Genomic DNA, 25,550 nt, shown 5'->3' on the forward strand with positions numbered 1-25,550 from the left:
AGAAAGTTTTAAACACATCAGTAGTGTATGCTTGAATGTAAACAAATCTACCATTAGTTTGCATTTAAATTTAACATTTACTTATTTTTAGCAACTTACCGATAAACTGATGCTCCATAGAAGTTAGGGATATAGCATTTTAAAACTGAAACAAAAAAGATAATTATTAAAAACGAACATTTTAACATAGAAAACTCGATTTTTTACATTTTTTCAATCTAATCAACCCAATATAAGACTTACACACAAAAATAGGAAGACTGTTCCGCAATTATCTATAATCTATTTTTATGTAAGGCATAGTAATGGAACCTATTTACTAATTCATGGCTAGTTTCAAATGTTTGTAAGTTTATCATTCCTCTAATAAAAAAGATGTGTAATCAATATTTTTTAGAATTTCCTAAATCAATTTGCACAAGCTCTTTTAGCTTCACTTAGAGCTGCTGAAGCAGCCAAAGAAAACATGAAGGAAGTTTATGATAAGGCAACAAAAACAGTTTGCTGCTTGATATGGGTATTACAACATTAGAAAAGAAAAGAAATTTTAAACTTTGGATGTCGAAGATGTTATAGATGATTTGAAAATCGGTTTCATAGAGTTGAAAGTGTTCAAGAGTTATACTAGATCAACATTATTCTTTCTACAAGAACATATTATCCTTTTAATTTGAATTTAACAGTTAAGTGAAATCTCTCTACATCTTGGTACATATACTCTTCTATACATGTACGTACTACTTTTTTTATTTCATAACAAAAGATAAGTTGTACTAAATAGTGAAAAAATGTACAGCAGTGACAAACTTGATTGATTTAAGACAATTTTAATTCATTAATTATAATGCTCCCATTGTTGTTGTTAATACCAACTATCAATTTAAATGCTAAATTTTTTTAGTATAAAATAAAATAGTTTTTTTTAATAAAAAATAGTTTTCAATCAATTACATATTTTCCATTTTGCTCAATGGCCTTTTTCCATCTTTCTTTCAGCTTCATGATTCGGCGCTCATAAAATATCTGGTCCTTATCAGCAAAAAATTGAACCAGGTGCGATTTAGGGTCTCATCTAACTATAAGCTGTATAGAACAATAGAAGAAGGTTTGGAATGGTCAAAAGACCTATGTATTGAAGATTACATTGCCGTATCACAAGATTTTTTCCAGTAAGTACGTATGCCAATAAAACTAAGAAATTTTATTTAATTTTAATTCCAAGAATCACTTTCGAAAAATATGTGGCTATAAATAATTCTGAAAAAATTTTGATGATTTATGCAATTATTACTTGATAGAAGTGTACATAACAATTGATGCCCGTCATCAATTATGTATTCGTTATCAAACAATAAGCACTACAGCTTCAGGGGGCAAGAATTATATCAAAAGAGGCCGCGAGAAACACTAGTCCAGTCATCTTAGGCCAATTTAGGTGAATATCTAGGAAAATCGACATACCCAGTATATTATCACGTAGAAACTTTTATTTTGGCATTCTAAAACTATTCTCAAAATTCACTGAGTAATTGGATGATCGCAAGTTGGAAAGTCGAGATTCAAATGTCAGAAGAATCGATTCTTTTTACATTTTTTGCAAATATCTCGTCTTTTATGAGTTTTACGCTATTTGTATTCCTTATCAATATTGTAGAGAACTCAATTCTCTATAACTTCTGTATTCAACATTTTCTTATACTTTGACCTGTTTTCGAGTTAGAGGACGTAGAGCCCGCCGTCAGAGAATTATCTGAGATCAACCGATAGTCTCGATCAAAAACTCGTAATATTAAGCTTTATAGATTTATTATTGTCAAAATTAATAAAAATTTCGAAAACAATTTCTAATTTCAATTCACTTCTTCTTCATCATCGTCTCTTCTTCTTTTTCAACATGTGTTTCCAAGTCATTCATGATTATTGTGTCAAAGATTCTATCATTATTAATATCGATCTGACATGGTATAGCATTGAGACGAGATTGTCCATTACACTGGCCGCAAGCACTGTAACCCGCTTTCCTGCATCACATCTTGAGCCACAGCCACTTTTGCAGTTACAGAATATTGTATTGTTTAGGTTTCAAACAGCTAGTAAAGCTCCAGGGCAACCAAAACTTCAAATTGAAAATCATTTGTAAAAAATACTTCAAAGGAAAAAACATGCGTTCTACTTTCGAACCTAACCTAACCCTGAATTGAGTCGAAGCACACTATGGAAAAATTTGAAAGAAACGGGTTTTCGCCTGAAAAAGCATTTCAGAAAGTGTATTTTGATAGAAAGAACGATATTGTAGTATGGAAAAGTACCAAAGAAGAGATATATTGTATTTGTTATAATTTTTATGCGATAACTTGCAATATAAGAGTTATCGCATAAAAATAGAAAATAGTTCTGCACCATTCATAGGAGAATAATCAGGAATTTCACTGAGACTATAAAATAGTACTCAAAAGGCATTAATTTCGTCAGCATGGAACGCAGCTTCTTCAAGAGCTCAAGGATGAAAGAATGTAACGAACTCGCCCATTGATATAGACTGTGAAATCGGACCTGTTCGTTTTAATCGATGCTCATCACAAAATGATGCTGATTTTGAATGGATGTCATATGAGCCAAAATGCTTTATACGAATTTGACTCAGATGATCTTGTAAGATATTGTTCAAAAACAAGCCTAAGAATTGTTAGCAACAAAACTGAATAAAAAATTGTTTTCTTCAAATATTTGTGCACTTTGAGGATAAAACATCAGGACTTACACTCATGCAAGAGAGCTATATACGTTCTGCGATACAAATATGAAGTCTGATTATTTTTGGTCTCTCATGTCATTATACAAAGTGTAGACATCAGGAAAAAGTATTAAAACGAAGTATTGTAGAACTCAATAATTAATTATTCAGATTTTTACTTAGTAAATCCATGTTTTTTCTGTTTTACACCTACATAGCTGAACCTGAAGCTGATGAAAATTCTACATCTTCCTTGTAAGAACTTGCTGTTTTCTCTATATAATAAATGGTCAATTTTGTGATGTCAATTACGGTCCATTTATTTTCTTTCAGCCATATATCATGTGTATAATTGTTCTTTCGAATACTTGGAATTATTTTTCTTTTTTTTTTCAACTAAATTCGCTGTTTCCGCTCCGTTTGTTATGAAAAAGTTTTATTGTCGTTTTATTCTGGTGTCTGAATTCTGTACTTGATATTCATTTCATGACTCATTCTAAATGTTTTTAGACAAATTTTTTTGCAATAAATTTGGCTCTCTCTTCATTAATGCTCATTCCACTCTCTTTTGCATTTTCCTCCAACATTTTAAACGTTTATACGAGGGTTGCTACTAAGTTTTGAGATATGGTATTACTGATGTGAGAATGTCAAATCTGACATTGCCATCATGAAGTTTGACATTTTTAATGGTGAACATACACAGAACGTGTTGTCATTCGAGTCCCAGGACCATGTCGGAATCCAAATTGATGACAGGGAATCCATTCCTGTGAAGGTACGTTATTGTATGTAGGAGTAATTTTTCAAGGAGTTTGGACATTGTAGATAGAAAGCTTATTGGACGGTAAGATGACACGTTGCTTGGGTCTTTGCCTGGTTTACTAATCAATATGATTTGTACAGCTTTATATGATTTTGGCCAGTATCCGAGTCTCGGAATTGCATTGTAAATGTATGTTAGAATGACTACCCCTTTTTGTGGCAGTCGGAGCCCGGTGATGTTTTCGGGTTTATTAATTTTATTTCATTGTGTACTTCTTTTGGAGTCAATGCTTATATGGGGCGTCGAATCATGAATCGATGCATATGAACTCGAAAACAACAATCGACTGTCAACAAAATTTGTTTGCACACGAAGAACTTCGAAGCAAATAGTTCCCTGTTTTTTTGGAATAACTGGACATGTCATCACCATTCCATTAAAGCAACGTAGAACCGTAAAATCTGGATAGTATACTAGCATTTGTTTGCCAGAATTGTTCGAAAAAATCAGGGAAACCCATCGTCAACCAAAGTGTTACGCCTTTAGGGGTTTGAACCGCAAAAGTTATCAATATATTAAGGATGGGAAACATACACCCCGTATTTTTGTTCTTTTATTATTAATAATATATGTTTTCTGTATGAATTTTGTACCGGATAAGAAATTTACATCTTACATACTATCAAATAACAGATTGAGAGTGGGTGGGTTATCTGACATCTTATTTCGATTTTTCACGAAACTTTAGCGTTATGAAATTCAAATTTTGTCGAAAAATATGTGGCTATAAATAATTCTGAATAAAACAAAATCGATTTTTTCATAGGCGTACATTGAAAAACAATTTAAAAAAATATTTGATGTTTTTATGCAATTATTGCTTGATAGAAAGTACAGAAAAATTGATGCCCGTCATCAATTATGTATTCGTTATCAAACAAAAAATACTACAGCTTCATGGAATAAAACTTATGTCAAAAGATGCCCAGAGAAACACTTGGAAATTATTTAGCTGATGGCCATTCTTAGTTGCTCACCCGGTTCTTAGCTTACAAAGAAAAAATCGAAATTTTGGAAGTGTTGATTTGTTTTTAATATAGTCTCCTCTTAGTCCAACGAAGCTTCAAATTCTTTGACATGCCTTAAAAATACTTTTTCTCAAGGCCCTGCATTTTAGGAGGAAATCATTGGACTCAAATTTCTTCACGGCGTGCATCTTTCCAAAGTTTAGAAACAAAAACAAACTGCACGAGTCCAAATTTTGAGACTACGGTGAATGGGACAGTAGTTCGTAGCCCAATTTAGCCATGGTGACGGCGATAATGTTGTTTTCCTATGACCCGTTTTGACTTTTTCTATGCAACCATTACCATTCCGACCGATCGCACAATATTCGCCTTCTTTCTCCCACATTCGCCGAATGAAGTCGACTATTTTTTACTATTTCTTGGCTTTAATGTGTACCAGTGGATCCATGTTCTGTCGACCTAACGAAGAAACTTCTTCGCACACCCCCCTTTTCTGGAGTGATTTCACGGTTGCCTTCTGTCTCAGCTTTCGGCAATCTGCCAATACGACAATGTGCAGTTTTCGGAGGCTCATAAAAACTAACCTGCGATCACGTTGAAACTCGTTAAATAATTTTTGACAGTCGCTTTCGATGTAGGTCACCATACAAAGCATCCAAATGCTCTTGAGTTTCCTTTCAAAAAACAAGAATTGATTTTTCTTATATCCTCATGTGATCAAAACGAAACCAAGAGTTCGTATCAGTCTGCTAGTAACGTTCCATTGCATTTTATTCATATCAATGTCTTGTTGGAGACCATAAGGTTATCCCAGAACTCATTGACCTTCTTCAATTGTCTATAAAAATGAAGTATTACAGTATTTAGTACAAGCCCTAAGCGTCAGCTTCTGTGGTGGTTTGACAGCTCTCTGTACAGTACTTATCGACATTTCTTTTGAACTTTTGTGATGTATTTTTTACGCAATTTTCTTTATTACATAGCATTATGGTAAAGGTTTAATCATTTCGTCACTGGAAATCAATATACTTTCTTAAGGAAGACCAGGATGATTTTGTCTCATGGACTAATCCATCTATCACTAGATGAAGAAGACCTTGATATAGGACAATTTCCTGTGCAAGGTTTGGGCGGGAAATGAGTTTTAAATGTAGTTCTGTTGAATGCGGATAATTGGGATTTGTGAAAACTAGTATTCAAATAGGTTCCAAAGAAACCTTAGGAAACAAGCTATAATAAAGGTAATATTAAGTAAGAGAGAAATGAATAAACATTTTTGAGTTTCAACAAGTTTGAGTTAACAAGTTTCATTCCCGTTATAAGTAGAACAAACCTCATGTAATCTTTTTCAAAGTATGGATGTGAAAAAATAAGCGCTCTCTAAATAGAACGATGGTATTGATCCAGAGTTTGTTTCCTGCGCTTAATCCACGTCGGATAAGTCCATTACCAGCTCTAAATTAGCAGTTGAAAAAAAAACATCCAAAACGAATTGCAATTTAAGGGTAAACATGCGAACGCCGCGTTAAATCCAGTACTGATTGCGAAATATACCAATTGATTCGTTTATTAATTTGCTTACGATCCTAATTGGTCGAACGTTTAACTTACTGTTATTTGTACAGGAATGCGTTTCGAAAACCTCTAATAATAAAAAACAATATTTCAGAATAACGTTCACAGAAATTTTCGTATAATACAAAACCTTGCCTACCGTTGAATCCAACAGGTATTGGTTAATAATGCAAAGTTTCCACTGGTATTAATTTTTTTTCTATCTAACCTTGTTATAGAATATACTATAATTTCATAACTAGTGTTTGCATCAACTGCATTGTTAGGTTATATAGGTAATAAATCACTTTCTACACCTGTGTTAGTTTAGGGATTTTGCATTTAAATTGTTTTCCAAATTACCAATTTCTTGGAAGTTATCAAGCAGGCAGTTTTCTATTTACTATCCATATATCAGATTGAAATTTCTTAACCCCTCTTAATTCATTCGCGGCCTTTCTCCTTTTGTGATCATCATATCTATTTCGACTTTGAAAGCTGCAGCCCTAAATAGGTCACATGATCTGACGTTAAACCTAAGCCAATATGTTCTTTTCCTTCCAAAAGATATTTCTCCTACTATTATGAGCTGCAGGATCTTTTATTTTGGACCTTTCATGATGTAGCCGTCTCCATATGTCCATATTCTCAGCATCCTACGTCCCACATCTCGAGAGCTTTTAGTTTTCGCACTATGCGGGTCGAAGCTTCTACACCATACAGTAGGACTGGGAATACATAGCACCTGAGCATCAGAGTTCTTAGCTGCAAGTTAAGGTTGCGGCTTCTTATTTCTAAACAATAATCCACGGAGCAGTCAACACTTATACCCAGTTAGTCATACCTCTCGACTCTTTCTAGTCTTTCACTTTCCACATACAGTCATTGGGCGCTTCAATGGTAGACCACATTCTCGACTAACTTTGTTGAGATTATAATGCATTTAAATTGCGCGCGTAAATTGAATCGGTCATTTTTTTCATAAATTGGTACAACCTTTTTTAATGTTCGTGTAAAGTTTGAGGAATCGCTGAAAATGTGTTTTGGAAAGTTTACTCTAGTAAAGTGATGCATAATGAACCCATTTCATTGTTTTTTCAACATAGTTTCGTGAGTTGTGGGTAGACACTTTGAAATAAACTATCAACTCATCTTCTACACTAATGGGCATTTGGTTGAGTTAGGTATACTTGGGCTGGGTTGAGGCCTCGTGTATGCTGCTAGTGGGCTGGGTTCAATTTGCGATGGATCTTAACAACGTAGCTGAGAGCCGTAGGGTTATCAAATGCATCATTAATGGTTACGACACGTCGTTTCATGAATCCCAAACTGTCCAAAACTCCAGCAAATTGCGCTCTAAAAATGATCCTAAGCCATAAAAACCACCCCCAAATCGGGTGTCGCATGAATTCGTTCCAGAGGTCAAATGGCCAGTAAGGAGTACTACTTGGCCGTTTTGAAGCGTCTTTGTGGACAGATAATCCAGGAATTTATCAACATGATAATGCGCCGTCACATCCCAAGATGATTGTGCTAAACAAGAAACGAAAGACATCGTTCAAATACTTCTCGAAACTAAAAAATTCGTTTCTGTGAACACCATAGGTCCATTCAAGCCTTAAAAAGTAATTTGCTTGTTTTGGCTCATAAGTCTGGGTCAAATTCTCTCGCTAAAATTTATTTTTGAAAAATGGCTTGTTTAAATGTAGAAGTTAAACAAAATTAACTTCAAAACGATATGTGGCCAGATTTTTCCAACTAATAACATAGTTTTTACTCGATTCCCATTCTCGTTGCTGTGACTACACTCTATTTTTAGTGCTCAATAAAGGTAACTATATTAATTAGAAACATTGTGACTCGAAAACAATTTAAGCGTGTTGAATGTAATCAATATCCTTTGGGATAAAAGATTTGACGATAGTTACAGGACCGTAATTCCACCATATTCAAGGGAGTGATAAAACTTTTTGTTTTAAATTTTAAAACGCAGGATGCTGATCCCGGGAGGAAGTTATAAAGCAAAAATCTGGACATATCTAAATTAGAGTATTTGTAAAATATGACTACTTCTACTAATATTCCAAGCATTTCAGTGATGTAACATACTAGTTTTTCCAAATTGTGGTTTCGCTGGACGGTTGCAGGTTAACATATTCGCCTTTGAAAGTACGTAGCAATTCAGCAACCACCACGTCATTGGAGTTAAATCTCTTTTCTTGAAGCATTCTTTTGATGTCTGCAAAGACCAAGTAATCACTGGGGCTAGATTACCTGGTGACGTTAATTCAAGTCCAAGTGCCTAGTGACGTGAATTCGAGTCAAGGTGCCTAGTGAAGTTAATTTAAGTCAAGGTACCTGATTAGTTTTCACAGTCCCTGACCGCCAACTCACCCAACTATAAACTATGAATATTTGAAACCCTACATTTCTTGTTTTTTGAGATATTTACAGATGAAATCAACTGTTAAGGTATTTTTTAATTATTTTTCTCTTTTCTCTTTTTTCATCCTTCAAATATATGCTGAAGTCAACTTATATTGGAAAATATATGCCTGCCTTTCGGATGGTAATTTGAATCATCATTTTATTGGACTAATGTTGGAATCTCTGAAATTAATCAAACGCCTAGCAAGCTTTAATGCAAATATTTTAATAAAAACAAGGGGGAGTGAGGAGGTGCTCAGTATCGGAGTCAACTTTTTTCCAAATCCAATAAATTGCCTTTTTTAATAATATCATTATATAATCTCAATTTATTTTTTGTTAGATTATTGTTTAATTCTCTTTACAATAGTGCCATGACATATTTTTTTTAGATAAGCAGTTATCGAAAAATGGCGATATAATTAAAACATATCTACAGTGAAGGGCTGCCGCAAGGCAGAGTCCTATCACCCTTACTGTGGTCATTGGTAGTTGGTAAAACTCTCACTAGAATTAGCAGCGTTGGATTCACAGTTCTGGGCTACGCGAATGATCTCGTAGTAATAGTAAGGGACAAGCATGAAGGCATAATCTCTGCAAGGATGCAAACGAACCTAACCAAATTTAAAACCTTAGATGATGAAGAGCAACACTCAAGGAAAGAAAAGATAAGCCTAACCCTAATGTAAAATATCTAGGAGTCATCCAGAATAAAACAGTTTAGTACAATCATTTAGACAAGGTAATCTTAAAAGCAACTGCGGCTATATGGACTTGTCACAAGCTTTTTGGCAAGACGTAGAGACTTAAGCCTAAAATGGTATATTAGCAATACGAAACAGTCATTAAATCTATGATCACATACACAGCGCTTGTTTGGTGGTCGAAAACTGAACAAACAACAGCTCACAAAAAACTGACTGAATAAGATTCAAAGGCTAATCTGGGTATAACAGGAGCAATGATAACTTGACTCACTACAACATTAGAGGCGCTGCTAAACCTGCCTCCCTTTCACCTTATAGTGAAGAAAGAGGCATTTAGCGACGCCAAAAGGTTAATCCAGACAGTAAAGTTGAACTGATAAAGCTAGAAAGCGGTGACAAACCGATGGATCAAATGTACAGCATTATGGACAAAGATATCCCATTCTAAGTGGTAATTGATGACCGCCAGTCATGGGTCAATAAAGATATTCCGTAAGCTAGCTCTTTCTGGTACCCAGATGATATGAAGCCAGTGGAAGGAGCTGGATTGGCAATTCATGCACCAAATGCAAGCTCTCCATACCATTAAGGAAATCCCTCACCATTTTTGAGGCAGAATTGCTAGGAATCAATAAATGTGCTGTGGAGTGTTTTGATAGAAACCTCTCTAGAAAGCACATTCACATTCTCTTAAATAGCCAAGCGGCTTTAAGTACATGTCTAAACTATCGTGGGAGCTTGCTAGTAGAAATAAAGTAACCCTAATGTGGCTCCAGGCTACCAGGGTATACTAGGCAATGAGGAAGCATACAGGGTTGTCAAAAAAGGGCCATAACTCCATAATTAGGATCAGAACCATACTGTGGCCTCATGAGATACCACATAAATAACTGAAGAGATAGCTGAATAATCAGATAAAGTCCTACTGGAGAAACACTTCAGGCCTAAGACAATCTAAAAGATTCATAACCATTTCAGCAGAAAAATTCTCGTGATGACAAGAAACTGGTTGTTGGTCTTCTGACAGGACACTGCCCAGTCAAATACCAGCTTTAGACGATAAGCATGACAGAGGATGACAATTGTAGATTCTGCCAGTAAGCCATGGAAACAACAGAGCATCTATTCTGCGAACGTCTTGTCCAGTTAATTAAAACGCTTAAATACCTAGTAGGTCATAAAAACCACAGAAAAATAGCCTCTTTTGAGAAGAGTATACATATTTTGAAAGCAGATCAATTAAATGAAGAGTCTTGTACAAAATATCTTTTGGGTATAGGTGCAGAGTGGCTGAGAAGCCAAAATAATTTTAAACTTATGTAAATGAAAAAAAAAAAAACGAGAATTTAATACTAAATCACTTTAAAACGCAATAACTAATATTGCTAAGAAAGTTCCGAATCAGTAGTAATTAATCTATAGAAGACACGATAAAAGTATTTTCACGAACACATAGGTCAATTATATTAATGAAATGACAGATAGCAGAGTTGTTACAAGATTAAAACCGTCAAAGGTGCAATTCTTGAACTTTTTTCTTATTAGCCACTCCTTCAATTTTCATTACCTAATCGCAGGGAAGGGCATTAATATATTAATATTCTGGAGATATGACTGTTTTCTTTAATCCTGATTAATGGTATATACTTAATGACGTTTTGTGGAGACAGGTCAGGCGACAAAAACAAAATGATGCATCTAGCTATTTGCAAAGGAAAATGAATATTTACTAGTATCAAGTACAATTAGATTTTGAGCTGGGTTCTTAGAGGTTTTTGTACAAAAGCTTCCAGGACTATTCCATGGTTTCCAAGACTCTTCATTTTTGAAAAAATTCTCAATTATAAGAAGCTGGATGAAAATAAGGTTTCAATTACATTATTCGAGGATTATCCCAGAAGTATCTGGTCCAACAAATAAAAACACAAACATTTTGGAAAAAATTTCAACGTTACCTCCTTTTAGCCCCATACACTTTTCCCACGGTTGTTCAATAAGTTCCATACCCTTTTTATAATAAGAATCATCAAACTCCTCACAATAGCCATTAATTGCTGACATCACCTTTCCATTGTTGGAAAATCTTACGATACCGAGTCGTTTTTTCAAGTCTGAGAGCAGAAAATAATCCGAGGGGGGTAAATCTGGCGAATAGGTTAGCAATTCAAACTTTAATTAAATAATTTTGGTCATTGCAATAACGGATATGTGAGCTGTTGCATGGTCTTGATGAAAAAACACTTTCTTCACAGCTAAATGCGGCCGTTCTTCTTGATTTCTTCGCTCAAACGTTGCAATAAGTTCTTTTAATGCTCGCCATTGATAGTTTCCCATTTTTCAAGATAGCCAATGAAAATTATCCCACGTCCATCCCAAAAAAACAGACGCCATGACCCTGCCTGTGGATGGTACGATCTTTGTCTTCTTTGTAGCCGGTTCTTTCTTTTCAGTCCATTGTTTTGATTGTTATTTTGTTTCGGGTGTAAAGTGATAGACACACGTTTGAACAATGGTTATGACACGTCGCAAAAATTCGGCTTTTTGTGAAACATTGTCAAACACTCGATGGAAACATCTTCACGACGTTGTTGTTACATTATGAACAAACGCGGCACCCATCTTGCGCACAGCTTTCTCATATCCAAATTTTCAGTTAATATGCGATGTACCGCACTTTTTGAAATGCCTACTATGTCTGCTAGCTCACGCACTATCAGTTGATGATCATTCAGTACGGTTCTTTGGATTTTATTCAACATTTCTACGACCTACAATGCTGGTTTTCGCAGGTCGTACGGCCTCGTTTGAACTCTGCTACCCAATATTTTATTGTTGATAACGAAGGAGCAGTTTCACCCAGAGTAGTTCAAACTTTGAACATATGTTGATTGGTATCGTAATATGTCTAAGCAACTACCGCCATCTCTAGGTCAGGTCAGATTCTTCTGGGGCCATCCTCGTAATTTTCAGCATTTGATTGAGAACAACAATCGACAGAATAAATGATAAATTAATCACCATTAATCATTATATTATGACTTATGACTTCAGTATAAGATAAAAATAAAAGTTATAATGTTCAGTATAAGAAAATGTATTATAATGGACAATAAAAGCAGGCAATATAGTATAATGTCAGGGACGAATAAACTTGGAAAACTACAGGAAGAAAAATGTTTTTCATCGATTCACAATACTTCCCATTCCTTTTTATTTGCCAAATAAAGCTATGAAAATATAAATTCAGAAGTAACACGTCTATCCAAACATTAGATAGTACTGAAAACACAAAAATAAGTTTGGTTTTTCTTGGAAATCTTATTCGACGCAAATAGTAAATTTCCTTCACGGCAGTTAGTACGTCCACGTACATATCACTAAATGTGGATACCGAAAATTACTAAGAGCAATTCGTGGATGAGGACCTCTTCAAGACTTAAGTGTATAAATTGTGTGCTGCTTTCCGCAAAAGTCACACAATACTGTACGCGATGTGACTGAAGAATTGGACATCAGTGTAGGTACTATTGACCGAACAATTCATGAGCTTCTGAATTTTGAGCAAAAATTCATACGCTGGGCGTTGTCTCTTGAACCAGCTCTATATTCCGGAGATTGAACGCGTGTCTATGGAGTAGACGAAGGAGGGGGTGATTGCAGTTGATTTTCGCACTGTAAACGCGCAGTATTATAATAACCTCCTAAAAAACAAGGTAAAACCTGTCTACAGATAAAAACGATGCCCGGATTGCGATATTGCTGCAAGACAACGCCAGACCACGTACAGCTCGGCTTACGTTAAACGAATTGGGTTGGGAATCACATACTTCTTATAGACCCGATTTATTGCTATGCGACTATTATTTATTTGACACCATCTTAGAACTAGTTTCACTAAAATTGTATTTCTAAAAATCCTTATACGAGGGCCGTTTTTCTTCAATCTCCGATAGGCAATAAATAAAAAACAAGTTCATATAAAACAATAATTTTATTACCAAAGATTGGTACACTTACGCTTACTTTTCGACAAATCACCGAAGAGATTGAGACATTTGTCATATCTGTGGAGAAGCTTTACAATACCGTCGTCAAAGAAAGTTACCACCAATGAATTCAAGTAGAGTACAAGACAGACATTGAAACTTCTGGAAATTCTGTAGACAAAGCAGTAATGGTGAATCCATTCTATCAACTTGTTGCACCAGATCATATGAAACGACATATTTGCGTCCTTGGCTCCTTTCATCATCATTACGGCCATCTTTAAATTTTCTCACCATTCACGAACAACACCATCACTCATGAAGTTTTCCCCATACACACGACTCATTCTCCGATTTATTCCTGCAGCACTATGGCATTCAGTCTGTAGAAAAAGAATCACACTTGGCGGGACCATCAATAATAGAGGATATATTTACGTGGCTGCAGCATAACGCCGACTGACGCCTAAATGTCAACAATGGCGGAGTGTGTGGTGCCAGAGCTTCTAAACCATACTGTCAAAATACAAATCTACACGTTGACAGAGTACGACAAAGAACGATTAGGAAGATTCGAAAGACAAGTTATGAGAAAAATAGGAGGAGTAGAGGGAAAAAATGCTATGGAGGTCCATTGTCAGGAAACCAGGATCCACATGGAGCTGTATTGCCGCGTTGTAAGATAACTCATATTTTTTAGTTTTTATATTTTCTTTATTTATGATCTTCTCAATTATCAGTAATTTTAAAACTTTTGAGATTAATTTTTGGCTACTTGAGATATCTATTTCTATTTTGATCTCATAATCTATGCATGAATTTTGTTTTTCTTGCGTTTGCCGTTCAAGTTTTTCCTTCGGATGTCGTACATTTCTTATGAATATTAAACCATGAAATATTGGTTTATGAAAGAATCAAAAAGTTTACAAAAACAAGACGAAACATTCTTCAACTTTGCTTAGTGTAACAAGTAAAAAATATTAATGAGAATACGTTGAATAACATTTTTTTTATTGAAATAACCCAACGTTGAACACGGGAGGAATAAATAAACTAAGAATACAATGTATTTATGTTAGGACCGTCCCTGATGTGCCCTTCCGCATGATAAGCGGTTGAGCTAACCCTAAAACGGGATTATTGATTTTCTTTTGGGTGGGTTGGTAAACGTCTATAGAAAATTTTATATCCCTAGGTTATAGTTGAATGCATGGTATTGACCCTCCAATCTTGTTAGCTTGTTATGACATATATAGGAAATATCTTTGAAATTGTGTAAGTTATCAAAACATATACAGGGTGGGCCAGAAAGGCGTACGATTTTACAAACTCTCTTGTGTTTGAACGTTATGAGAGGGAGCTACGCGGGTGGTGGAAATGAGTAGCTCGGTTCTCGGAAATTTAGTCACTTCACCGGGGCGCAACGTTCATTCTGCATTAAACATTATTACAAAAATGGCGATTCGTGCGCTATTGTTCGGCGTTTGTTTCGACGTGAGTTTGGATTACATGACATAAACAGTGTTCCGAGGGACAATGTGAATCGATCGTGGGTCAGAAAGTTCGAAGCTAATGGTTCTATTTTCAATCAGAAGTCTATGGGACGCCCATGATCAACAAGAACAGAAGACATAATTCAACTAGTTAGAATTTCATTTCAACGTAATCCTGGTCTATCGACCCGCAAGCGATCAGCCGAACTTGTGGTATTCAGAACATCTTGGCATCGCATTTTGTCGAAAGATCTGAAATTACACCCGTATAAAATTCAACTTGTGCAAAAATTACAGCCAAATGATTTATTTTTAAGACGTGCTTTTGTTGGAATAATCAACAATATTCTGTTCTCCGACGAAGCCTATTTTCACTTGTCATGTCAATAGACAGAATTGCCGTTACTGGGCTGCAGAGAACCCACGTGCAAAACATCAAAAGTCTCTACATTCGCCGAAAGTAACTTTTTGGGCGGCCATATCAGCGCACGAAATTATTGAACCTTATTTCTTTCAAAATCAATAGAGGCAATCTATCACTGTAAATTCTGAACGATACATAGCCATGTTAAGGAATTGTTTCTTTCCGCAACTGCAACAATTTGAAGCCTATAATCGTACGACTTGATTTCAACAAGATGGCCCGACATGTCATACTTCTATTGCCTCTTTGGCGGTCGAAAACCAGATGTTTGCTGGGAAACTGATATCTCGCCGAGGAGACATTGCATGGCCACTTAGAAGTTCGGACCTAACATCACGTGGGGATACCTGAAAAGTAGAGTCTATTCCAATAACCCAGCCACGCTTAATCAGTTGAAGACCATCATCCGAGAAGAAATAGCAGCTATTTCCCACGTAATGTGCCAGCGAGTTTTCACCAATTTGAGATCTAGGTTCAAGGAATGTTTGCAGCGCGATGGTGCACACCTGAATGATGTTCATTTTAAGAAATGAATTTCCCATATGTATATTTCAAATAAAATAAAAAATTGTATGTGGATTATATTTAGTTTTATTATCATTATTTTTTTAAATTCGCAACTTTCTGGCCTGTATAATTTACCGGAAAGGATTACAGCTTTAGTGCAGTTCGGTGCTACGTCTACTACAAAATGGACATGACTAGAGTGACTGCGTTATTTGCTTTATTTGTCTACCGATATCATAATGTCTTGCTTTTATATCACATATCTAAAAAAATTATCAAAACGGATAACGTGGTGGATATAATTGTATCGCAAATGATTCTGGTTCTATTCCAAAATAGTGATGCACTAATCGTTACTCCACTTTACAATGATAGAACACTATGCGCTTCTACCATGCAGCAGTCAATAGAAAAGTTAGGGAGCTCGAGAGTGTGGTTGATTGCCTCGCCTCGTCCACTCGCCTCCTTTGACTCGCACCCGAAAAACCGACAAGATCCACAGCGACAAGATCGGGCCTTAAATCAAAGGGGTGTATCAAGTAAGTTTACCAGGTAAAAATAACAAAATCAGAAGTGTTTTTGAGCTGTCGCGAAGTACTCTCCTGGAATAGTGACACTAAATTAAGCCTTAATTTAAAAAAATAGCATCAAAAACAACAAAATCAAAATTGATGATGAGCTGTCTCGAGGCATGGATAAAAAAATAGATACAGCACAAGAGTTTACAAAAGATGTAGATTTTTTTGTGATCGACATGCATTTATCCTGGGAAAAAATTTTAATGGATAATGTTACATCTACTGTCATTGGAGATATTGTTCCACATTACTGGTTTTGTATTTGGACAGAAATATAGATGTACAAATTTTATTAAACTTTATTTCTTTGAAAAAATGTTGCTTATTTTTATTTTGTCTAAAATTTCCTTGTTATTTTTTGTCTTGTCACTTCAATATTCAAATTCATATTTTAGATTATATTAAAAGACATAAATAAGTTTAAGAAACGATTGCAGTTTTTTTATTTTCCATTAATACGGATTATCTTAAACCAAGCTTCGCAAATCTTTATTAGCGGCGGTGCATTCCAAACAAAATCTTTACGGGAGATTAATTTACAAAACGCGATTAAAACCAACAGGGTCTAACTATTATTCCGTATTATAAATAGAGAAGTTTGAAAAAATTTTCAGTCCGTTCCTGGATGGTATAAAAAGACGCCATAACAACTGTCAGTTATTCCACTTCATTTAACCTACTTGATGAAAATGGTATCCGAATTTTTCTAAAAATAAATCAGTCATTGTGAGGGAAACTTGGCAGAATCCATGTTGAACCAAAGAATGACGTCAAAAGTTGGCTTTCATTTTATTAAGTATTATATCATTTCACTTATTACGTAAAAAAATTCCATTTTGTCGAATAAAATTTTTGATTTGATTAGCAGACATAACATTGACTGAAACGACTGAAATATTTACAAAAATAAGTCTACAAATAATAATGAGCTCGTAATTACCTACGCATGTGGACAATGAACAAAAAAGATCAAAATAAACTAGAAATAAGAGAACGTAAAATGTTTAAAAACATTTAGGGTGGAATTAAAGAAGAACGAATGTACAGAGAACTGTCAGAATTGTATAAGCACCCAAGTATAATCTATATAATTATAGCACTGAGAGCGAGTCGTGTGACTGACACACAGATGGTGTCATTGTCAAATCCATTTGACGTTTATGAAGTACCAACTTTCAAAAGACTATATCTCAAATTTGATGACATTTCGATTAGTCAGAAAAACATGACAGCCTTTTAAGTAAAGCCACTTTTGTTATTTTCAAAACAATTTCGTGTTTTAATTTATAATTGCTTCGTGATGATGAAAAGTGTAATCCGGACTTTGCCCCATCGAAAATAACCATTTGTTATTGGTTTGTTGAATTTAAACACCGATGATGGTGAACGTTCTGGTTACTCCAGAAAACATCAAAAAGTCCACAACTTGGTTATATTTAATCGTAAATTGAAATTGTGTGAGATTCTTGAGGTCGTAAAGATATCAGAAAGCAGTGTGTTTACAATTATGCATGAACATTTCACCACAAGAAAGCTTTTTTCAAAGTGGGTGCCGCGTTTATTCACAAAATCAACAATGTGTTGATGATTCAGATCAGTGTTTGGCCATATTAACACGTAATAAATCCGGTTTTTTTTCGTCGATATGTGACAATGGATGGAACATGGATCCATCACTTCACTCCGGAATCAAAACGATCATCATCTGAGTGGACTGCTGCCGGTGAACTATGTTCGAAGCGTCCAAAGGCACAACAGTCGGTTGGGAAGGTTATGGCATTTTGAGATGCGCGTGGAATATTTTTCATCGAATATCTCCAAAACGGAAATACACTCAATACTACATAGAGTTGTTGGATCGTTTCAACGCAAAAATCAATGAAAAACGGCCTCATATATCGAAGAAAAAACCACTATTTCACCAAGACAATGCAGCGATTCATGGCAACCGTGGGTGGTTGAATTGCTTCCTCATCCACCGTATAGTCTAGATTTGGTTCCCAGTGACTACTGGCTATTTGTGATCTCGTCGGTAAGAAAGTCATCTCAAATGAAGAAGCAATCCTTAAACAAGCACGGCATCGAGAAGTTAGAGAAGCGTTTCAACGATTGAAAGTAATCTCCTAGTTGAATAAAATCGATTTTTGTCAAAAAAAAATGTGTTTTTCTTAGTTAGTCACACGACTTATTGAGTCATGTAGTAGGTAGCTAAAAATCCTAGTCGATAAATACCAGGTGAACATTTTTGTTTTTGGCCTTTTCTAGGAATTGTGTATAGTCTAATTTATAAATGAAATATTAATATTAGTAGACAGTTGAAAAATTTTTTTCAAGTTATTCATCATTGTTATAAACTTATTTTAAAAATTATTTTCAAGTTTTCAATTTGATGTGTTTTAAAAGCGTTTTTTTATTTTGTTCCAACTATATCTATTTCCCATTTTTTAGTTTAATTTATTATCAAAAATCAAATTCTAGTCATTAGTATTGTCAATCCCCATCGAAGGGTGTGCCGATGTAAAATTCTGTGGAAAATAATTGAGGTGTTAAATTCTGATGTAATACTGATGCAGGTGGTATAGTAAATCTCCAGCAAATTACAGTTGTAAATTTTGTTTCGATGTAAATTTGCAGTGATAATTTCTAAAAAAAATTGCCGACAAATTTTTTTTACAACGTGAACGGGATTTGAGCCCACGACTGGTGAATCAGGAGGTTGACGCTTCAGCCCGCTCGGCTAACGAATGGAATTAAGTGGTGGGATATACTAACAATAATAACCTTCTTACTGTTAATCCAAAGGAGAGTTACATTATATTATTAATGAAAAATAATAATTAAAATATAATGACATCGATGTAAATACCTATTTCATTCAAAAATATCAGAGTATAAAGTATTGCGAGTGAAGGTATTTAATTCAAATATTTGTGGTAGTGAGTTAGGTCATAATTTCGAAATGTATTGGCTAGAATATTCGTGAATTTGTATTTGATTATTTCAAGTAGTTATAAGTACATCCGCAATCAAAAGCTTAGCTATCGTATTCAAACATAAGTTGGAAGTTTATTTGAAGCAGCTTTCTTAAATGAAATCGAATGAGATTTATTTTCATTTTAAAAGCATTTCTACAATTGATAAAGAGATCGAAATATAAAATGAACGTGGAACAGGAATAGGTTAATCTAGTAATCTGATTTCAAAATGTTTGTAAATAAACCTGTATAATAAAATTTAATTAGAAAAACAATCCAAACATTTCGATTTATTCTGTTTAATGTTAACAAACCATATAAAGTTACCAGATAAATAAGACCAAAATAAAAGATGATTTAATATCAAATAGCATAAGAAAATTACATATCAAATAGAACAGAGAAACAATATAATATACACAAAGAAAAAAGAACTAATAAAAACATCAAAGAATAAAGAATGGCAAATCAAAAACTCTTCTACAAAACAATAAAAAACATGAAACATAAAAACAATATGACACAGATTTTGTTAAAAATAGAGAAATTAGAGAAAAATTAAAAAAGAATTACATACAAAGGTGGAAAGAATTTTACCAGAAACTGATGATGAGTCAGAACACAAAGAAAGAACTGTACAAATTGATATAACGGAAGAATCAGTAATAAAATTAGTTGAGAAGAAATAGAAGATGTACCAGAACCAAAGAATGTAAAAGCACCAGAATATGACAAAGTAACTCCAGAAATGATCAAAAATATGGAGTGAATAAGAGAAGGAATAACATTAATTAGTACGGCGATGAAAATGATGGCGATGATGAAAAAGCAAAACAAGAAAAGAAGAAATTGTACATGGCTTCGATAGAGTACCAAAAGAGAAAATATAGAAGATAGTAATCGAAATAGGAGTTAACGTAAAAATTATGATGATAATACAAAATATTTATGAAAACAATGAAGTTTGTTCGAAATCCTCATATCTTTCGAATTATCCATAATTCAAAAAATTTTTTTAGTACATAAACCCATTTTACGGTGAAAATTTTGAGGTTAGGAAAAATTGCTTGAAGACTAATCTATAGAGAATTTTTTGCTGTATATTTTTTGTTACGGCAGTTTTTTTCGACTTCCCCATGGTATCGAGATTTTTTTGAGTTTTAAGTTCCAAAGTTTCGAAAAACCGTGCTCGTAAGTTTTTCTCTTTTTATGTTGGTGAGTAACAATAAATTGTTAGTTTTGGTTATGATGGAATGGCAAGACCCTTGTATAATATGAACTAACGGGCAAAATTCTCCATAAGTAATATGGAAAAAATTATTTTATCGTTATCAGAACACTTATCGCAAGCAGTGGAATGGTGACTCCAAGACCGCTGTATAGAACAATTGAGCCACCTGGTACACAGACGGTTCCAGGAGGAAATGGCTTGGCCGGTGCAGGTTTCTGTGGGGGACACCCCAACATAAGCGAATCTTTTTTGCTTGGGGAACACGCTACCGTCTTCCAAGTCGAGGTATTCGCTGTGATTGATTGCGGACGCGCAATACACAATCGACGCCACAAGAACACAGTAATCTCGATCTGCTCAGACAGCAGAGCTGCCATACAAGCTATAACAGGTATGCTCTAGCCTAGTGCTGGAGTGTAAGAGAGTCTGGTGAGTGATAGCCGCAAAATCCAGCTCGTTTGGGTGCCCGGTCACTCGGGCAACAAAGGCAACGACGAAGCTGACTCACTCGATAGACTGCAATCGGCGAACCCACAAATGGGCCCAGAACCCATCCTTGTTATGGCCAAATGCGCTGTCATCACGTCTCTCAACAGCCTTCTCACAAGGCGGGCTCGGCAGAGATGGATGGAGACGCCAGGCATAAGACAAGCGAAGGCCCACTACTGCTCCAGCTAAATAGACGCGAAATCAGACTAGTGATCGGACTTCTAACCGGACACTACCTTCTCAGACGTCACCTTCACACCATGGGCATCACGGATGATCCGGAGTGTCGCTGGTGCATGGAGGAGAACGAAACTGCAGACCACGTTATATGTGATTGCCCTGCACTCACACGGCGCGGTTTAATCACCTGGGTAATCCCTACAACCTGCCTAACGACATCAAAGGGTTCAAAGCAAAGCGCCTGATCGGCTTATCAAAAGGCTTTGGTAACGTCAAGTGGGGCACGACGGGCCTATCTGCTCAACGGCTTCATGGCCACCCACACCTACGAACTATGAGCTGTCGTTATTAGGAAAATGAATGTTTACTTTTTAAAAACTTCTCACTCAAATATCTGGAATCATGTTAATACAAATATGGTAGATAAAAACGTATCTAGTAACAATATTTAAACAGAATTATGAATTAACTTGAACTAATTTTAAACAATTTCATAAATTCACGTAGTATAATATATACACATTTTATTGGTAGTAAAATATGGGATTAATTTATCTCATTTTTTGTGATTAAATTACCTTGACTGGATCGTACAATATTTTTAGACTAAATTTATAGTATAATTTATAATTGTTTTAATAACAAAATAAACAAATTTCATTGTGATTGAAACAGTCGTTCATAATTTAAATATGTTATTTGCGAGTGATAAACAATTAAATAATTAATGTAATTGAGGCAAGACTATCTGAATAATTGTTTGAAGTACATGAGATATTGCGTCACGATTTTATTCAAACTTTTACTACCAGAAAATTAAACAGTTACCTCATTTTTCACTATAACTTGACACCCCCTTGGGTGTAAAAATTAACTACAGATTTCTCAAAATGATTATGTATTATACGAGGTTTGTCACGAAAGTATTAATCCTACTTCCATATTTTCGCATCAATGATATTCTTTATCATCCGGTGAGTGACATTCTTCAAAGTAATCCCCTCTGAAACAGTCCTAGAAGTCATTTTTCGTTTATTCGTCGCTTCACTTTCATTCTTCATCGAATCGGTGTCCTTAAAGTCATTCTTCATCGAATCAGTCTCCTCAAAGCTTATTTTAAATCTAAGAAAGACTGTGGAAAGGCTTACGAAGCTTTACCGCTTTGTTATTGTTAAGTATTCTTGTAGACCAGAGTTGTCAAACTCATATATTAAATTTTGAATTCGTGGGTGGGCCACATTGAAAATAAAACAAAATGAATTGAATTATTGTTTATTAAATTATATAGTATATAATATACGGTTGTTAAAAATCATATCAAAGTTATAATAGATGGTATAGGTAATTATGTTGAGCTCGAGGATCCAGATACATGATTTCTCTTGTTTTTGACAAGCTCATTGATGTCTAGTATCATATTTTAATAATTGTTTGGAGATGGTTATTTGTAAGTCTTGTGCGATGTTTGTTCTTATTAACGAAAAACATCTCACATAAATAGGTGCTACCAATATGCAGAGAATACATACTGCCTGCTTTTTAAATTCCGGGTAATTATCCAAACTCTTGGAATATTGTGTATAAAATGTAAGAGCGTTATTCTCATTAAATTTTTCTTTCAAAATACTGGCCGATTTAAGATCTATCGACTCCATTTGCAAATGAACGGGTGCCTGTGAAGCTACAAAATTGAATGGATTGTTGAAAATTGGGTATTCCATTTTATTCATTTTGTGAAAGTCTTCAAAACGATCGTTGAATTCACGGTGCCAAATAATTTTAAATGAGGGAAATGGTCAAAATTTTGATTTTTTACCAGATTTCCCACAGCCTGAACTTTGTTGTCTAGTCTAGACTCAAAGCGCGTGGAAGATTTTATTGTTCTCGACAAAAATAGTAGGATAATTCCGCTTGATGCTAAGAGATGGCGATACTGTCTTTTTCTTTCGCTTGTCTAGGCACGCCCTGCTCTTGAAATTATAAACATCCGCACGCTTGAGAGTACGACTATTTAATCGAATGAAGTCTAAAAGCTCTAAAAAACATAATTCTTCTTTCTGTGACACATTGCGATCATGGGCTTTATTGATACGGCCCATGGACCAGAAGCGTCCCGCGGGCCGTATCTTTGACATGACTGTTTTAAAAGGTTTAATGATAGTGCTGATTTAGTGTCCCAGCCAATAAAAAGCTATAACTCTTTCTTTCCTTATTATCTTATTATTTATTCGACTTAGATGAATTTGATGTGGCTTTTCTGGTTTTGGTAATTTAGAATTCTGTCAAAACTGTAGTTTTCTTTCTGGATGATCAACAGCTATGTTTCCAAAATTAAAAATGGGCGCACCATCATCATCTTTATGCCGTTCAATTTCTTGGATTATGGTTAGCACTTTGTACTTTATTGGGATGGATTACTCCCTCTTTTTGTTACAGTTTGTTGGTCCTTGCTTCGTTTGTCAGTTTTCTCAATTTTTTCCTGTTTCTGCATTTTCCATTCCAATGACTGTTTCCATTTAACTAAAGGAACATAGCACGCGTCACAAAGCATGTGCTGCTTATTAGCTCATTGCTCTTATAGATGTTATAAGGTGTCTCATAAATAATGTCGTTTCTAATGTTCACTTTCTTTATTGAACACGAAACGCTTGTTGTTTCTTTTGCTGTCAGATGTGGGTAACGTGATTTTAAGTACATTGCTTGTAAGACTTTTCGAAAATGATAATCCGGATTAAGGTATCACGTCACGTTCAATTTTCAGTGGAAATTTGAAATTTTAAACATGATTTTTAATATTTATTTGTGCGTTAATTTTCCCATGATATTTATTCAGTTGTATAATTGATTGAATATGGTTCAAAAAAACATAAACAAATAAAAGAACCCTTTAGCTGATCGCATTTACCATTCGATCTGTCAAACTACGACCCGATTAACCTAATCATAGTTTCCGAAATGTCCTTGAGCTGCGCTGCTTGCTGCTGTTCATGTGTTCAACAGACTTTCAAAAAAATACTAATAAACTAAGTCAATTGAGTAAGATTTGTGTATAATTCTTCCAATATCAGTTGCAGATTATAAAAACTTATATAAAAACCCTTGCTGACAATTTTGTTTGATCTACCATAGGCGTAGAAACCTCATTTTATAAATTTATTATTTTTATAAATACTTTAAAAAATATATATTTCTTATGCGAGAAAGTATTTGTTAAAAGGCAATCGAATCATTAATAAACCTCGTTAACTTGCTATAACTGAATATTAAATTATAAAACGTAAATAGACGAGTAAAATGTACCTCCCTGTAAGGGAGTTTGGTTTAAACAGGATACGAGACGTGAATTGACCCCTTTTTGTACCCCATTCGTTTTTTTTTCAGCAAAACTAAATTTTAAAGCAAAAACCATAAAGGAAAATGAATTCTTTGCAAATAAAACAAAATAAAAAAGCATATCAATTACTACTTGGTATCTTAGGAATTGCCACAAGTGATAGGATGCGTTGTCCATTACGATTTTTGACTGTGGTGGAATGTTAGGTAAAAGCTTCTTGAAAATCAGCTGCACAGTTTTTAATTTTTTTAGCAGGTATTAATAATTATAATTCGTTTCCCTTTAGAACATGGCCCATTCAAACAGCAATTTTTACTATTATCAACCCCATTCCTAACCACAAATTTTTACTAATATTTTGTACAAGTTTTACGAAAGTCAGCTGATCTGTTATGACAAAAGTAACTAGATTGCAACTTGCACGCAATAAAAATGGCACAAAACCGATAATATGAAGATCTTGCATGAAACAATCAGATGAACTTTTTATGCTTTTTATGAACTTTAGCTTTTTGTCAAGAAATATTGCGTCTTGCATTGCATGTTGTATTGCAAGCGGCCTTTAGCTTTGTTATTTTTAAATTGGTTTAAGCTGGTGACAAAATATTAAATGAAATTCAACATTACGAATTTGTTTAATTTACTTATGGAAGTTTTGTTAGGGGCAGCCATCACGCAGTGGTAAGAGATTTGTCAAACGACATCCAATATTAATCGACGCTAAAGTCTAGCAGGAATATTTCGAAAAAATTGTGTACATATAGCATCGGCCCATAGGAATGCATTTATATTTACGATTCGATGTTTCCATTGGTAAACAGAGTCCACGTGGACTGACGGTTTGTTAGATATTTACCGAGTTTTATATGGGGAGTAAACATTATTTTCCATTCCTTAATTTGGTATGAATGCCGTGCGTATTTATGAAATATTGATTAATCCTCGCATAACTGTCTTCTGCAATTGATATTGGAAGAACTATACTCGTATTTGAAAGAATTTGCTTTGTTGTAATAATATAAAAAAAGATTAATAAAAATTAATAATCAAAATTAGAAATATGCTTGTTTGCGTCATAACCCTTATAATAGTTTAAATTTCAGAGAATAAAATAATTTGTTTCTGATTATCAAACAA

The 25,550-nt window shown here is 34.6% G+C and overlaps 1 protein-coding gene and 1 long non-coding RNA gene across 5 annotated transcripts in view; one reads left to right on the plus strand and one right to left on the minus strand.

Annotated features, from left to right (window-relative positions):
- The window catches only part of LOC130451280 (plasma membrane calcium-transporting ATPase 2), a 161,460-nt gene that overhangs the window by 131,888 nt on the left and 4,022 nt on the right, over window positions 1–25,550 (minus strand). For all 4 annotated transcript variants that reach the window (XM_056790211.1, XM_056790204.1, XM_056790197.1 and 1 more), the window contains exon 2: window positions 100–145. The gene's annotated coding sequence lies outside the window, so the exon portion shown is untranslated. The remainder of the gene's footprint in view (window positions 1–99; window positions 146–25,550) is intronic.
- Window positions 92–1,164, plus strand: LOC130451283 (uncharacterized). Its single transcript, XR_008910698.1, has 3 exons — window positions 92–346; window positions 398–730; window positions 997–1,164. It is a non-coding gene; the product is annotated as an uncharacterized LOC130451283 (long non-coding RNA).

Source organism: Diorhabda sublineata, chromosome X (genome assembly GCF_026230105.1).
Source record: "Diorhabda sublineata isolate icDioSubl1.1 chromosome X, icDioSubl1.1, whole genome shotgun sequence".
Taxonomy (NCBI): Eukaryota; Metazoa; Arthropoda; class Insecta; order Coleoptera; family Chrysomelidae; genus Diorhabda; species Diorhabda sublineata.